Consider the following 12187-nt stretch of genomic DNA (forward strand, 5'->3'; position numbering starts at 1 on the left):
AAGTTGGCAAAGGTGTTTTGACCTTCTGATCCTGCAGCTCATGTTTTAGATGTGTTTCCTCATTTGGACATAGGGTGGCAGCATTGTGTCACAAAAATGCAAGGAGGCTTACAATACAATAAACATTTTTTTCGCCACACAATTATAGAAAACGTGTTACATGTGTACTGCTTCGCGCCTAATTTCAACCAATCTTAACTATCCTTCATTATGGCTGCACACAATACATGCCTCACATTTATATTCAGCACTTTGACACAAGAAAGAGCTTTTCCTTATAGCTCAAAACATATATATTATGTGAAGCTGACTCATACATTTCAAAATCACAGCCTATAATAAAAAACCCTCCACCAAACTGAGCCAGGTTTCAACCTGCAGCCTCAGGTGAGCGGGGGACTTCCATGTAACACCATTCTCCCAAATCCAGTACTCCACAGTGCATACAACCATCTGACCAACTAGAGCCTGGCAATCCGCAGAAGCCCCGCCCCCTTCTGCCTCTAAAATCACCTCCCAGTGTTTTGGTCCTGATTTGGCGTTGCTTCCTGCACACAGACCGACAGTCGGGGGGGAAAGCCAGCTTTACACATGCACTCGGGTGTTTTTCTGATCTATATGTGAATGGAAGATGTTTTCCCAGCAGAGGAGCCTCTCCCCGCCATGACCTACCCGGCCCGCCCCTCCACTTGAATGGGATTCCTGTCGCTCGCTTTTGGCACCGACTGTCACTGCTGCTGCTCCAGATACAAGACCTCTGATTTTTTTTGTTGGGTTCTTTGAGATTTTGGGTTTTCTCTTATCAGATCATTAATGGTTTGATACGAAATCTGCAAGTGTGATCGGGGAGAAGAGCGACGACGCCAGATCTCCAGTATCCTGCGGTTCAGGGTGAGTAGCTGTAAACTTGTTATTTTAGTGCGGGTGACTTCAATAATGACAGGCAGGACAGACAGGGTCTCATTCAAAATGAATGAAGGGTTTGATCTCAACAGGACTGCAGATGTTGTTTGGAGATAGTCATCACTTTACCCTCCTTTTTAGACTAAAATGTCTTATCTATTATGACCTAAATTATCACCAAAATCTTGCACTGTGATATTCCAATATGTTGTTTTGCTAGTAATGATCACACACTGTCATTTTCCCACTTTGTGATTAATCATAAATCACTTAAACCAGCAACTATATTGTCTGAGAGTAAGAGTGACTCATCAGAGATTTTGTGTGTTTTTTAACACAAGCTGCAGCCTTTGATTTAGGCCACATACTGCCTCTGTTCTGCAGCACTTTTAGGAACATTAAGAGCTTAATCACACAGCACTCTTTCCCCTTTCATAATCCTCAGTTTTTAAGAGGAATGGCTCCCTGTGTGGAAGCCTTCACGAGACATTCTGAAAGCTGGCAGCTGCAGAGTTTTACGAGCTACCTGCTGTTTTATGTGTGAGTGATATGAACAAGACATATTGTGTATCATTTTGAACCAGACTTGCTTTTAATCATTTGCTAGTGACTAGGTCACTCAGAATGCCACATATTTCCTTTCCTCAGGATCCCACACACTTAAGAAATGGCTGTCGTATGCTTGGGATTAGTCTCTCCCACTCAACATGACGCAAAGGCCCAAATATTGACTCTAATGTGGTGGAGACTAATAATAGAAGGTTTGCATTGAAATCACAGTCTGTAATTGATGTCCTTGAACATGTCGATAAAGTATTTCCAAATGGTCTGTGAGTGTGACATGACCCCGTGTATACTGTACACATCAGTCCAGCTCATGGGATAACTTTTGGGATACAATTGACCCTGGTTTTAACTAGAGTTACTGTCTGACGTTTGTTCAAGACTTCACTCTTTTTTAACATTGGCTGTTACAACAGTGCACTGGTGAAATGAAACTGAGTACATTGATTCAAGTATTTGAGCTACTTCCTTTTCCTGCCACTCTATGCTTCTACCCAACTACAACTCAAAGGGAAAACATTTTACTCTACTACATTTAACTTAACTCTGCTCTTCAGGTTTCATATCAGTATGTAGTGTCTCTACTGAGACATGTCTCCATGCGTTGATGATGAAAAAGCTCTTTATTTTCCTCATACTGCCTGTGCTGCAGCACCTCTTATCACCCTCTGTCTGAAACCAGAGCGCAGTCTGCTCTGATTGGTTAGCTGGCGTCTCTGTTGTGATTAGTCAACCACTGTCCCGCCCCTAATCCTATCATGGAAAATGTGTTGGCCAATAGAAGCGCCTATACGGAATAAACAAAGGAGTGCAGGTGGTTCAGGCAGGGGGGAACTTTGGATTGTAGCCTTCACAGACCATTGACCTGTTTACCACACTACAGGAAAGGGAAAACCCCCAAAAGCATGGAAGGGCCCTATTACAACTTTGTTTACATTTATAATTCAGATTTTTTTATTAAAAAAAACGAGAGTTTAAAAAAGACGATGTTTCGTTATGAATGAAATTAGTCAGTTCTTGATATTGAAAGAAAAAGGATTGGCATTTGTACACATTTAGGTTTTAATTCATTTATTTAGAACAGATTTAGTACATTTTGCAATTTGTACTTACTTATTTTTACAACTAACCCTAACCCCTAGAGTAAAGGACCTGATTACTTTCTCCAACACTGAGCAGTGGACATGTAACACAGCTTTGTGCTCTTGGCACACACTTGAACCTGCTGTGCCACTAGTGCCATGTGTTGTCACGGCTTTATAATATTGTGTATAAACCTGCTGAGGACTCCAGCTTGTTGTGTAATCCTTTCTGAATCAGAAGCATATCACAAGAAACATATTCCGGAGGCACCAATATACATAAGTTAATGAAAATAAAATCGCTATTGCATTTATTAGCAGTGGTGCATTAGAACAATCCTCCACAGATTTCCCTTGTTTGTATTCTTTTAGTTTTTTGCTGGAGGAATTATGATGTTTGGCAGCGGGCAGGCAAACACATATTATATCCCCAGATGGATTCAATATCCTTAAAATGTGTATCAGGCCAATGACATGCAAACTGATGCTGGGGATGAAGCCCTGTTGCGTAAAAACACCCAAGGGTACACTTGGCTTTTGCTTTCTGTTCGTTTTTTTTGCGCTTTTCCTGCTAAATTCACACCTCTAACATGGTCACTAAGGGACACATGGGTCGTGATGGGCTTTTCTAACAAGCCAAGATGACATTTTTAAGCATGCATTCTGGACAAGTGCAACCTGTGAGTGAGATGTGTTTCACAAAGTGGTACGAGATGGTGCTTTCTAACGGCCTGCTTTCTAACGGCCAGCTTCCAGGCTCCGCTGAGGGGACCTAAAGCTCCTTGGAATCCCATGAATGCTCTCCAGTGAAGCCGTAGATGTTTATGTCAGCTCCAATGCGATTGGTGGAAAGTGGCTCTTGAGGCCGAAATTCCTGCTAATTGGCAACGCGTCTGTGGACTGGCTTCCTTTGTTCCCCCTTATACTGGAGTGGTCTGTCAGTCAGGGTGATACACTGGGCCTGGCATCAATGAACTTCTTGTTTCCGCAGCTTTCCGGCCCTGGAGGATCGGCGGCTTCAAGACAAGTCGCTTCCACTTGGGAAAATTGCCTTTTGTGCACCTATTCAGAAAGATGGAAAGGAACCGTTTAAGTTGAGTCTATGGAGAGTTTTTCAAGCATCCCAGCTAAAGTGCTTTAAAAGTGATGTGTGTGTTTTCCTCTGCACTGAAGTGAACTGAGCAGCGGCATTTAACAGACTCTGCTGTAGCTGGTGGTTTGCTGATTTTATCATTTGATCTAGTGAGTGGCCCACTTTCCTTTAGGTCGGATGAGGATTCATTGGAAATGAGGACATATTGTATTTTTTAGCGATACAATAAAGAAAAACTAGCTTATTGGCCAGAGGATAACAAAATAAAATAAACTGCAGGACAGAAAATGAACAAGTCAGGGCTCTAGTAGTAGCACTTTGCCTCTTCTTTGTTGAAACAACACATTATCCCCCTTTGGCTTTGGAGTACTTGACATGTGTGAATGTTGACAATACCCTGACATTTAGTGACCATATCCGTCGGGCAAGTAACAAAGCGAATGGTATCCTAGCAATGATCCGCAGATCATACACTTATTTGGACTCTGACGTAGTACGTAGTTTATACATCTCTCTTGTACGGCCACTCCTCGAGTATGGGAATGTCGCTTGGTCCCCCATGAACAAAAAGGATGCTGAGCTCATCGAGAAAATACAGAGAAGGGCAACGAAGCTGGTTCCAGAACTAAAGGACCTACCATATCAAGAACGACTGCAAAGTCTTAAGATCCCGAGTATGTATTATAGAAGGGCGAGGGGAGATATGATCGAAGTTTTCAAATATCTCCACAACATCTACAAAACATCATGCCCACTACAACGGGATTATAACACCAGGACTTGTGGACACTGCCTCAAGTTGAAGAAACAGTACTCAAGACTGGCTATCCGCCGCAACTTTTTCAGCCTGCGTGTGGTTGACTTGTGGAATGATCTGCCAGAAAGCGTTGTCACATCCAAGACGGTTAACTGTCTCAAGTCCCACCTCGACCACTACTGGTCAAACATCACCTTCACTTTGGACTATGTGACTGTTGCCAGCATCCATAGTAAATAAAGAATCGGTGATCTACTCATTTATTTATGAGCGACTAAAAGGCCTTAGGCCTATTACAGCCGTATCCTATTGATTGATTGATTGATTGATTGATTGATTGATTGAAACAAAACACAACAATGCCAGCATCAACCCCTCTTCAGTTTACCAACGAGATGTGTGATCGACTCCGAGGGGAGAGAGAGAGTGAGCAAGGGGATTGTACGAACGCAAGGGGGCCACGAGATTTGTGATGGCTTCCTGCTGGCAAAAGCCTTTTAATTTTTCATGTGGCAGATACTAAACTTCTGTTGCTCTGGCCCAGATTTGGTGCTAATTAGTGCCCAGCCTCTTCCAAGGGCGAACAGTGGAGTATGGGAATGATAGTGCCACCTGTTCTCACACATCTCTCCCAACCTGTTAGGCTTTATCTCTCTGTTTATGTGTCAGTGGCCTACTTTCCTTTCAGTCATTGTGTTCTTTACATTCTACACTTCCTCAGCCATTAACCTTAAGCTTGAACTCCCATGCTTATTCTACTTTACAGTCCTTTTCCATATTATATCACTTCCTCAATGAGTGACCGCAGCAAGTAGATGTTTTCAACTTTCACACTTAAAGAGGTGTGTGTGGGAGAGAAATTCTCTTGGCATGAACTTTATTTAAACCATTGCAAACCATTCACCTCCACAAAAACCTATACAACACACTACAGGAAATCGCAAACACCAAAAGCATAATAGGGCCTCTTTAAAGCCCCAAAGGTGGTCCGTTGCATGCAGTAAAGGCAGTTGAATGATAAGGATGCAGAACTGAAGCGCTCTGAAACATCGCTCCGAGGGGCCTGTGCTCGCTGGCCGTTTGAATGAAGTATCTGATAGTAGTTTGATGCAGACAAACAGAGCAGGGCTTGTATCCTCCCAGGATCCCTCGCCACTTCCTGCCTCTCGGCTCTGGGAACGGTCCAGGGTGACACAGGCCACGCATCTCCACTCAATCCACCCACTGTTGCCTCTGTGGAAAAGCGATCACTCTCACACCCTCATTCCCGTCGCTCCGTGCACATTTCTTGTGACAGGAAAAGCGTCTTTGGCATTTAGAAAGATGCCTCTATGTGTGGCTTTGTGTAGGCGCAGCTGTGCGGGGCTGGTCAGGATGATGAGATGCTGGGAAAAGCACATGCAGCTCCCCCCCCCCCCCCTCTAAAAACTCCCCATCCTCTGAGAATCACTGCAGTATATGTTAACATGCAAGTTTTTTTATTCAGAGCGTGTACGCACAGATCGGCCCTGTCCATCCCAACCTCTGCCCTGATCTTATATAATAACATAATATAATCTGACTGAAACCAGATAACAGGAACGTATTTGTGTGGAATTTCCTTTTACAAACACTCATTAAGGGATGCAGCTACACAATATGATTTCAGATCCTCACACTGAGTCCCATGATGCATTGTAAAGCTGAATCAGAGCCTGCATTACTACACAAATAACAGAATAGAGCTGAAATGATTATTTGTTTGAATGCTTTACCAACGTTTGACATAATTGGCTTCTTTTTCATGCGATAATGCAACATTATACCTAGTGACTGTCTTCATGTGATAAATGTCTTAGGGTTTAAAATGTTGGTTTGAGAACAATCAGTCAGTATTTTAGGAGCTTTGGAAATCATTGGTAGAATTAAAAGCTTTGTTCATGTAAGTAATTGAGGCTCGTCATGATCCTGCATCATTATTACATTTCCAAAAAGTATTGTTTTACTCTCTCACATATCCAAAAATGTATCTGTGGGTGGTAGCTAAACAATACCAATAACTTGGTGATTACTTTGCAAAGTGCTGTGAATTCTCACTTTTATATTTAGCCTTAGCCTCATTGCCTGTTTTTGAGCAAAGCCATTGGTGTTTCAAAAATAATTCACTCTCCACCCACTCTTAATTGTATAGATTTTATTCAACGGATAACAGACAAACAGCGACATTTTCCTTCAAAGAGAACTGTATTGTGATTTGGCGAACCGTCGTCAGGGCCTTCAAGGTATTCAGAGAATACCCTGGAACACTCAGATAAAACAAACAAAAAATCGATTTAATTATATGAAATAAAATGAATAAATGAGAATTGTGTCTGTGTTGTTGATCTGTAATATTGCAGTGTTACGTTGATTTGTTTGTCCTTCTCGGACCATGCACTACGCATTTAAGTGGTTTTGTGTTAGAAAATAAAGCAACCAATCAGATCTTGTTCTGGGTCTCTGGGTAGAATATCATTCAACCAAGGCAGGGGTGCCCAACCAGTCGATCGCGAGATGTGTCTAAAAATAGAACAACAATATTCAGTTTTATCGTTAATGTCCTGTAACATAATCTTCCTGTGGCAGAATAATGCACTTGAACGCATAAAAGCTTTGTGATTGGCCGGCGTGACCCCATGTGTCGGGGCGTGGCTGGTGAGCAGTGCACTAGTTCGCTAACGTTGTCCGTAGGAGTGACAGTCCACACTAGTGATGGGAATTCCGGCTCTTCTTGGTGAGCCGGATCATTTGGCTCGGCTCACCAAGAAGAGCCGGCTCTTTCGGCTCCCAAACGGCTCTTCAGTTTACCACATATTATACCTTTTAATTAAATCAAATGTAGCCCTGTTTTGACTAATGATTTATATGTGTACATACACACATATATCACTTAAATTATTCAATACATCCTTTGTACTGAAGTATTCAAAAGTGAAAATGACATGTTTAATATAAATGATTTGCTGTGGCCAAATGTTTTCATTGCATTTACAGACCCGTGTAACTCTCTGATACCACCCAATGAATGCACTGACTTGCTTGTCGAATCACGCTACACAAAACAGATAGCAACACCTATAAAAACTATTTAAAAAAAGGGGCTACTGTATCGACATTTTAAAATTATATTTAAAGAAAAGACCCTGACAAAACAGCAGGGCTCTATTTCAGTAGCCTAACTATTAGCTATAGAAAAAAAGACAGCAACAGCTGACATCAAATCTTTGCTGAGCCTAAGGATAATCATAAATAAATAACATAGTGAAAATAAATATATTGCAATGCTCAAAACAGCAGCATCCAACCGTCTCTAATCCTTGGATATTACATGTCACCTGCATGCATGCACGGAGCAGCTGTAGCGCGGAGATCATCATCATCATTCTGTCTTGTATTACTTAAAGTGGACCTATCATGCTATATTTGAACAATATATTGTAGGCCATATCTATATAAAGTATATATATGATTCTGTGAGCTGCAGCTGACCACGCCCCCCTGCAGGAGAGGGCAGCGTGCTCTGAGATCAGCTGCTGGGCTGTCAGAAGAGGGGGAGAAAAAGAGATCTCCCTCCTCCGTGTTGTATTCTTATTGAAGTAAGAAGAGAAGTAACGGGCAGAAACCCTCCTTTTTACGCAGCGGTCCAGACATAGACATCAAACGGCGACACATATTCAGTTGCCAATTACTTTGGCATTAGGGCAGGGATATCTAGATACTTTCCAAAGTTTGACATCATGAATTGTGCTACTTTTAAAGCAAGCAACGATGTTTTCAAATCTGTAATCAAAAAGCTCCTCAAAAACACTCTCGAAGCAGTTCCTGCCGTTGCTACGTTAGTTCGAACAGTAACAACGGACTATTTTTCTTAGCGGATGCATGTCAATTTAAATACATACAACTCAATAAATCAATAAAATCATTTTCTAAATCCATAAAAGCATTTCAATTAATATTGGGAGTCATGTCGTTAATTTGTTGAGAATGTGGCCATGTAATAAGCGGGATAATGTGCACATTGCATAATGTGCCTTCATGCCGATATAGATCCCTCCGCAAAAAAAAAAAAACCGGCTCGTTCGCGGGCGCGAGCCGGCTCCCGTCGTTCACTTAAAAGAGCCGGCTCTTTGAGCCGGCTCGTTCGCGACCGACACATCACTAGTCCGCACACACACAAGACCGCAATTATGGCAGAAGCAAAACATATATAATTTTCACTCCGAGTGGGAGGATGATTATTTTTGTATCTATTCCAATTCAAAGTCCATCTGTCTCATCTGCAATGCGAGCGTGGCTTTATCGAAGAAGGGTAATTTAGGAGCGGCATTTCAAAACAGTGCACAAACGCTACGAGACGGAATTCCTTCCTAATTCTGCCCTATGCTCCCAAAAGGGGAGGGGCCTGAAAGGACAGCTAAATGCACAGCAGTCCATTTTCACCAGGCCCAACAACAAGAGCAAGGCTGCTACCACAGCATCTTATCGTGTCAGTCACGTTCTTGAGAAACACATGAAGTCTTTCGAAGACGGCGAAGTTGTGAAAGAAGCATTCCTGGAGGCTGCCGATGCGTAATAAAAATAACAGTAGCATTTCAACAGGTTTTTGATATGATAACAACTCAAGTTAGATACCGTTATTAATCAGCTGTAAGTTTGAGTTTGTTTGAATTTATTTATTATAATTATTGTATAAAATGGTATAAGAATGCAAACTTAAATTGATTATAGTCTATTATCAATTCAGGTTAACAAACTAGTGTTGCTTGCATCCTATTTTAAAGGCATTTCTTTTTATAATCTACTAAAATGCAACAAAAAAAGGGTTTGATTCTATTAATTTTGTCTTTTTTTATTGCACTTTGGCAGCAGATTCCTGTGTAGCTTCAGATCTGAGTTGTCTTATTAGTAAGCCTAATTTATACTTTTGTAGCAACACTATTTTGTATATAATGGCAAAGAAAGGGTTCAGAGTCTTTTCTTTTTTTCCTGTGTCATATGTGGCAGCACTGTTCAATGTTTCTTGAAAACATTACCCACTGTAGTATGTGACGACGTGTGAATACACTCCAACTCTGTATCAACAACACTGTTGTGTAACTTCAGTTAAATACTTGTATGTGTGTAGATTAGAAAGAGGTAAGATAAAGGATCTGCAGTATTTTATGAAGTATTCATCGTACAAAGGTCAGTTTTATACAAGTAGAAGTGTGTATTTACCTGGTAGTAGGCTGTCAGTAACTACGCCTCTCTATTTGGACTGGTAGATCTCGGCAGACTGGCAACTTTAAAAGTAGCTCTCGGTTCAAAAAAGGTTGGGCACCCCTTAACCAAGGTATTCTACATCCTTGATAGGATGCCCTGGCCGTTGCACTGAATGAGAGCGTACGTTTGGACTGACAGTTTGATCAACCAATCATATATTGATTTGTAGCCAATGGGCGTATTCTTTCAGAGTTTCCCTCGGTCCCAGGCATAGACTGTACTCTAGAAGGCCCGCTTTATTGTTTTTAACGTTGAAATTACAAGTGCAAGAACAGATGAAGATGAAGTTGTTGCGGAATTGTTGTGAGTACCCTTTTCAAGACGACAAATCAGTGAAAAAATGGACATTATAATGCCGCGGAGGGAGGGGGGCGGCGGCGGGGGGTGTGTGTGTCTACAGAAGGTCCAATTGTGATAGTCACGGACGGTTCGCCACTGGATTTTAGTATTTTATCATTTGGACCGGTTAAGGATCTGGTTACCCTTCTTCTGAACTCTGCTCTCACCTCTCATGTGAGTCTGAATTTGTTGTTGTCACTCTCTAATAAAATAATCATCACGTGTGTAAGGAACTGATGCATCGTCCTGCATCATTATTAAGGAATGTTTTTACTCTCACATATCACTATGTATCAGTGGGAGGTAGCTAGACTTAGTGATTACTTTGCCAAGTGCTGTCATTTCTCACTTTCAAAATTAGCAGCTCCTAACCTTTTTTTGAGCAAAGTAATAGATGTGCCCGAATATGTTTACTCTCCACCCACTTTAATATTGAGCTTTCATTCAAAAGACAATTTGCAAACACCAACATTTTTCATTTTGACATGTAAAGTCAAAGAAAGCTGTAACATAATGTCACGATTTTCCAGCATCATCTCTTTGCCGTACCTTCTTGTATATTGTTATTCATCTCTATTACATGTGACAGGTCCAGGATCAGATTGACCTATAATGTGAGTCTGGATCAGATACAGTACAGGACCGTCTTCCTCTTTCTTAGCAGGAGTTTATCAAACCCTCCTTTCTGTTTTTTATAAAAGCTCCACCAACTCTCCTCTGGTTGCTTCACCGGCCGCCCCTCTGAGTACATTTGAATATTGAAATCAGTGCCTTCTGAACAAAGAGGTGGTTTCAAAGAGATGGAGGAAATCACTTCATTTGGTGGGGGGGGGGGAGGTCTCTCCAATCTGTTATGGAAATGTCATCACTGGGAGCAGTTATGTTTTGATGATGAAGCGTGACATGGGCACATTTTACATTTTAATGCCGAACCGTCAGATGTTCTTTCTGCTGCTTCTCTTATTTGTCTATCTGGAAAGGAAGCAGGGATCTTTTGTGTCTTGTTTTCAGTTTGAATTCAGTCAAAGCAGCTATACAAATGTTGATACAGCATGCTTTGTTTATAATTCTGCATCTGCACATAAGCACAGAGATAGAGCTGTCCCCCTGCTATTTGTATAATTTGGATTCCTTTTATTCTGCCACACTTGAATAATGTGTTAGTCAGTGAACCCTGTCATTGTTTAGGAATATTCTTTTAAATAACAGACAGAAATGCTAGACTCAGCTGATGTGACACCCTCAGCATGTATTCGGTTTTGTGTTGACAATAAGGACAATCTGGTCAAAAGGAACAACCACAGTGCTGAGCGACCTTGACTCACATTCCTTTTCTTAAACGTGGCTGCTTCCCCTGACAGACGGTTGGGGGAATGTGTTGGGGGGGGGGTGGTGGCAGCCGGGCATCTGACGGTGTTTCTACCTGCTCCCGTACATTCCTGCTCAGGGCTGAGAGAGCAGGAGAGGAGTTGCAACTCGCCTTTTTTCCTCAACTCTGCATTCCTTAACCGTGACTGAGCTCAGTCGCACTGCTGCAATAAACTGGGGAATGTCACAATGCACACCTGGCTAACTTTCTACTATTTGATCATGTTTTCATGGTTCTGCTTTATTCAGAGTTAAAAAAACTCTTTATTTGTCTCATACTGCCTGTGCTGCAGCACCTCTTTCCACCCTATGTCTGAAACCAGAGCCCAGTCTGCTCTGATTGGTTAGCTGGCCGGCTCTGTTGTGATTGGTCAACCACTTAGGCTAAGAGGCGGGACATCTCTATCATGTTTAATGTGTTTGAGCGCTAGCTGTTACATAGTGATTTCATTATGTTAGGGAAGTAAACAAAGGAGTCAAATAGAGGCTTTTCAGGCAGGGTGTTAGGGAGAGAAACGTTACAGACCATTTACATGAACAAAGACCTATATAAGATATTTTTCAAGTTTTCAAAACTCTTATCAACATGTGAGTGGACAAATATGATTGTTTTGTAAAAAATGCATGATTATTATTATTATTGCAACAATCTAAAACATTAAAAGTAATATACTATAAGCCACATGTGTCAAACTAAAGGCCCGGGGGCCAAATCAGGCCCTTGGTTGGTTTAATTTCGGCCCGCAGGATAATTTCTAAATACTATTAGATCTGACCCGCCGGTATATTGCACACACACCT

The 12187-nt window shown here is 41.7% G+C and overlaps 1 protein-coding gene across 4 annotated transcripts in view; it reads left to right on the forward strand.

The window, feature by feature from the left end:
- The first annotated feature begins 530 nt into the window (after positions 1–530).
- Positions 531–12187, forward strand: part of src (v-src avian sarcoma (Schmidt-Ruppin A-2) viral oncogene homolog) — a 40297-nt gene continuing 28640 nt past the window's right edge. For 3 of the 4 annotated variants that reach the window (XM_034202590.1, XM_034202589.1, XM_034202591.1), the window contains exon 1: positions 532–891. The gene's annotated coding sequence lies outside the window, so the exon portion shown is untranslated. Of the gene's footprint in view, positions 892–12187 lie in introns of all 4 variants that reach the window. The other variant, XM_034202588.1, reaches the window with a different exon arrangement.

This window comes from Gymnodraco acuticeps, unplaced genomic scaffold, assembly GCF_902827175.1.
Source record: "Gymnodraco acuticeps unplaced genomic scaffold, fGymAcu1.1, whole genome shotgun sequence".
NCBI classification, from domain to species: Eukaryota; Metazoa; Chordata; class Actinopteri; order Perciformes; family Bathydraconidae; genus Gymnodraco; species Gymnodraco acuticeps.